This window comes from Bombus affinis, chromosome 8, assembly GCF_024516045.1.
Source record: "Bombus affinis isolate iyBomAffi1 chromosome 8, iyBomAffi1.2, whole genome shotgun sequence".
Taxonomy (NCBI): domain Eukaryota; kingdom Metazoa; phylum Arthropoda; class Insecta; order Hymenoptera; family Apidae; genus Bombus; species Bombus affinis.
In genome coordinates this window covers 4,915,373-4,921,372 of record NC_066351.1, presented here as the reverse complement: position 1 = coordinate 4,921,372, position 6,000 = coordinate 4,915,373, and positions in this window count along the sequence as shown.

The window sequence follows — 6,000 nt, the reverse complement described above, 5'->3', positions numbered from 1 at the left end:
ATTTAACGTATACTCTAAATTACAAATACCTTTACTACGATATACAATCCTTAATGAAAATTGTACAGATTGTGGAGATGATGCACATGATTACAAAATCAATCTTCCAATATCTTAATTTCTTTTAACCCAAGATCAAATAAATTTTTTATCCAGGTTCCATCTTTTAAATGACTTGTATGAAAGTATGAATTTGTATTCACAGTCTACTTATGACCGAAAGTGTAGTTTCTGAATAAGAAACGATTTCTAATTGCACTCATAATGCTTTTTTGTTATCTTATGTTAAACTTCCTACAGAAACAAAAATTATAAAACAACGTGACGAACAACGTATCTCACTTTTTTCTTTTACGAACTGAAATCATCAGATTCTCAAGTTTCTCAAAGAAACGCAACAGCGTTCCAACGTTAGAGTTCGTTTGTCCCCTTTCGCGAATCGCGCGCGTCGAGTGATTGCCAGCGAGATGAACGAAAGTTGTGCAGGGTACTGGTGCCATCGGCGATCCACGCCCCGCTGACTGGACTGTTTTTTATTGCCACCGCGCCCGAAAGATCGACCCGGGCTGCAAGATGATTCTCCTTCGGGGGACACGCGGAACTGTGGAACGGGGAAAAAGGAAGCGTACTAGGAAAAAGCGGGCAGCGCGGGGCCAGGGGAAGCTTAGGAAAACTGGAGTCCAGTCCGTCTGCAACTGTAAGCAGGGATAAAGTGGGTGGAGACACCGGCGGCGAGTAAACGTTCGAGTCAGCGCAGCGCGTTTGTAAACGTATACGCGGCCCCTTCGTGTTACGTGCAAGCGCGCCAGTGTCCTCGATTTTATGCAATTTCTTAAATGCGAAAAATCACGGTACCTTGGATTTTATGTAACATTTTTTTAAAATATCAGAAACTACGATATGCTTGAGTTTATGCGATTTTCTTTTAAACGCGAGAAGGCGATCTCTTTTTAAATACGAAAAGTTAAAGTGTCTGCCATTTTATGATTTCTTTTTAAATACGAAAAATTATGATACCCTTAATTTTACGTGCTTTTCCTTCAGTACGAATATTTACGATATTTTTTAAATTATATAGGTGTTTCTTTTTGAAATATGCAAAATCACAGTGTCTTCTACTTGACGCGATTTTTTATTTAACTGCGAAAAGTCACGGTATTCTCAACTTTGTGATACTTTTTTAAATACAAGAAATCATGATATTTTCGAGTCGGTTTAATGTGGTCTTTTCATAGTAGGAAATAGCAGACCCAAATGTCAAGATAGCGTGTTTTGGATTTTCTGTTTTCATCTTTACCAAAAATATGCAAGCGCTTTTGATAAAATTAATGCTGGTTTTTATGGAAATGGAGACATCCTAATTGTGTCACTTCGATTATGGACGTAGGTATTGTATGGAGCCGAAAAAAAGACGAACAGAAGGAATATCGATCAAAATATTTCGTCCGTTTCAAATTCAGATGCAGTTTTCGCTGTAACGTAGGTATTATTAGCCGAAGTGAACATATCTACCAATGTCTCACCTAATGAATTGAATAAGTAGAATGTTGCTACTTTTTCTCTCTTTCTCTCTCTGTCTGCCTTGTTTTCAGTTCTTGTCACTATTTATTATCATTTGATAATAGAAGAACCGATTCGTCTGTGCATTAGTATCAAAGTACTGTTATACAAATTTTTTCTTTTTTTGACACTTCTAATTAATTAAACCATCTTCTTATATATCCAGCATCTATTAACGTTTCGTAGCTCAAATAGTATTTGACATTTGGTTTCAATTAATTCTCAATCAATTAACTGTTTTCGAAAGCTGAGGCGTAAATCTAAACTATATTTTTATATTTTCGTAATCAATAATATATTTACTTTGATTTATATCGATATATTTCTTACGTAACGTTAGAAATTGAAGACAATCAAGTGACATAGAATATAAAATAGTCGGCGTAAGTGTAGAAATACGAGAATGATGTACGAATGTATAAAATGAGCCAGCTAATGAAATATAATAGAATTATAGATAATAGAACTGTCATACATCTTGAAACGTCTATGAATACAGCTACATACACGGAACAATAGAATTATGTTAGTGAAGATACACTGTATTGATGTTATGCCGGGAGAATCAATCTTAATTTCTATAAAACATTTCTTCTGACACGTTTCATATATTTGAGAAATTCCATTGAGAAGCGCTACGATTAACTGTGATATTTTCCTCTATATGCTTAAACATATCACGGACCAGCGTAATAATGAACGTATCAAAAATAGAGAGACAGAGAGGAAGAAAGAGAGAGATTATTTGAGAATATTCTATTCGAATTTTCTCACCACTAATTAATTTTCATATCCGTCTCATTAATTTCCATTCTTTATGTAGTAGCACTAGGATTTTCCAGTTTCATTCCAAGATATCGGTTTTAGTCCAATTCCCATCGAACGACTACGATATTCTTTATTATCCTTCTTTTCTGAATCAATATTTTGCGGTATATTTAGCAATCTTACAACTTCAGATGTAAAGAACGTAACCTGTCGATGCTATAAACCTTCTATTCTTTTACCATATCGCTTTCAACAGTATCATATTGCATCGATAAAAATGTAGAATTAAAAAGAATGATGCAAATGAGGTGGATGAAATATTTTTTGCGTTTCTTCACGTGTCACTTCTCACCTCTATCTTTCAATCTTTCTAACTATACAAAAATTTATATTTCAGAAATGAATCTTTCTACAGAGTAATACGAAGGGACTTAAAGAAGTAAATAAATATAACGCCACACGAATTTCATAACTTAAATGTTATTATATACGTATACATAACGTAATTATTAAAATTTGCTGTCCATGTAGAATTGAAAATCCGTGTCTCTCATACCTGACGATAGAAATGCAAAAAATTTGAAGGACGAGGAAATTATTTTCTAAATCGTTTGTTTTAATTTTTCGTCATTTTATTTCGCTAGAAAAGCAAGATGTTAATTACGGTAATATTACGATTGAAAAATATAAAAGTACGTACAGTATACTCTGTAGAAACTCAACTAAATTCAACTAATTATCACAGACCGCACGCATTTGTCATCATTTATCGTCCTCCTAAATCCGCGAACGTGGTAAATGCTAAAAATTCAGAACATTTAAATGACAAACGACTGGAATTATAAATCATTACTTCTGATGGAAAGAAGTAAGGAACCAAACTTTCCAAAAACTCTGTATAAACGCGTCACAGCTCGTTGGAACTCGAGATGGTTCGCGAAACCGTGATAACGTATTCAAGAATGGGAACAGCCGAGAAATCGCGTATTCATTTCACACCGTCGATCGAACGTACCGCTAGTAAGAAAACAGCGAATCAGATCGATTCAACGTCGGGGATTTGTTCGTGGATCAGATCGTGGTATCGAGTGGGCGTATTGTTCGAGGGTCAGCCAGTTGAGATCTTGGTTTTGCCGTTTAACGAGGAACGTCCCTTCTGTAAATGAGACTCGATGACCTGGCGGAAAACGAGAACGAGCCCGTCCTCGGTCCCGGTTCTTGCGTAAAGGAACGATATCGTCGAGGAAAAAAGGATACGTGGCACTGGTACACGAACTGCGCTCGAGTTTCTTCGATATGATATCGTTGCTGACTCTTTCTATTTCATAACCACAGCACGCAAAAAGGTTTCTTCCGACATAAACAGACTCTGCGTGGGTAGAATTTAGTGAGAATTAAGTTGAGGAAAGAAGAGATTATCATTGGTAAAACTACCTAATTTTCTTCATTGTGACGAAGTATGATTGCATATTTCGAGATGGAGGATATATTCGACAGAAGATATCCTTTGAAGGCTTCCTTTCAAAGGATGCTTCTATCACAAGACTGTATTATTTCGAGTTGCGATACTTTTGAAATACACGAAGGGTTCGAAAACTAATCGGTATAACCTAGTCTCGTTAAACGCGAGTTACGTGAAGCAAATACCTTTTCATTGCCAAAATTTTTAGCGGCTGAACCAAGTATCTACAACGACGAGATATTTCCAATATAGAAGCCATTTTTAACGAAAGATTGACTTACAATGATTAGCCTCTAGCTCCTTCACATATGCGACTTACACAAATAAAAAATTCCCATAAACCACCTGCACAAAATTTATCTTCACACGTTTAATAGATTCATATAACGATAATAGCAACGAGTATCGAGAACGTTCTCGATCGAAGACTAAACACCAATATGTTGGGGTAATTGTTTTTAAACGCAGGCATCCTCTACCCGGTAGAACGTTCGTATTCTCTGTGGAAGCGAGTCAAAGGGTACCGCTTCCTTTCCGCCGATCTATCATGGCCAGTTGAAAATTTATCGACAGAAGGCAAGGAGACAGTGGCTACTGGTATTCCGCTATCCGATCCCGTATTTCGAGAATCGTTTCGTAACCGAAGCCCGATGCTCTTTGCTCGGCAATGCCGCCGCGACGCACGCCGTCTGCATATCAAGATGCCCCCGTAGCGCCGTGCCTTCTCTCCGCCTCGCGGGCACGTACGTCGCTCATTGTCAGTCTGTTACCTTTTTGTACTTATTTAATACCGTCCTCTGGCATTTTCCACGTAGCGTGAATGCGTAAAACGTGGTACGGTGGCCAAAAGGGGTGAGGGGAATCGCCGACGATGGATCGCGTGAAATCCTACGTAGAAATCGCCCGTGACGCGTCGCTTTTAATTGCATTTGGCGCTGGAACGGACTGCTTCCAGGAAAATCGTCTAATCTGTGTCTTGATGTGACGATGATCGACGATGAATCGCGAGTGAGGCTTGTACGAGGTTGTTGTACAAAGACGTTACTTTGACGAGAGTAATCTTTTTTTAGTTGTTGCACATTTCTTTTAAGTTTCTACATTCTGATAGGATATTTTTTCCTCAATCGTGTCTTTCCGACGTTAAATATTTTCCTTAAGTTCTAGGGGAGTACGAAGGAATTACTACTGAAACGTTTTCTTATTTCAATTTCTTGTTACAATCTTATGCTAAAGTTCTTCTTGGAATATTAAACGTATTTTTGTTTGTTGCGGCAAGAATGAACTGAAGAGTCAATTTTGATTGCAATTGCGCAGTTAAATGTAAGCAATTGAGGAGTAGAGCATCAGAATACACAAGATCTCTTTCTGTAAAATGCACAAATAGATCTTTAGGTGTTACCTGAATATTCTTGAATATCGTATTTGACAATATAATTAACGATTCTCATAAACAATTAATGGTATCGTGCCGACAAGTCTGAGTTTTGTAGAAGTACAAGAAGTGGATGTCTGTTCTGTTTATAGAGAGCAGTCACCAAGTTGAATAGGAAATGCTTAGTCAACGCATTCATATAGGTTAGAAATAGGAGGATTGATCTTGATGAAATAGAAAGTGATTTCCGAGGCTAATCGCGCGATTTCTAATTCTATCAGAATTCTTATCGGAATGGACATTCTACTAATTCCAATTATAAAAAATTTAAGTGAAACTCATCGTCATGGTAACGAATCGCTAAACAATAGTAATTACTACAAATTACGCTGGATATACCGAAGAAAGGTCCGTGAGAATCGACATGCAGCTATAAATTCATTAATATCGCGGTAGACAGTTATTGTAAAGCTCACCAATGATGCGCAACAATGAATTAGCGTGCGAAATAATGCATAAATTATCGGTGCACGACGAAGATTTCGATTATACAGCAGTGGTGGACAGGCACGCCGACTCGGTTAAGAGCCGAATAAGGGTGTCGAACTCACGCATTACCGGCTCTTTTATTATTCATATGCGAAAGTGAAGCGGGTGTAATGCTCGCGATGTCCGCGCACGAGACATTTAATTTCGCCGCGTGCACGCGCGACGAAGGGAAATCAACGGTCACGCTGCCACCCTCTTGTCAGGGGATGGGACAAGACCACGCGTGCGTCATTTCATGTGCAATTGTGCGAGCCATCGATACACTCACATCTCTACTATTGACCGACTG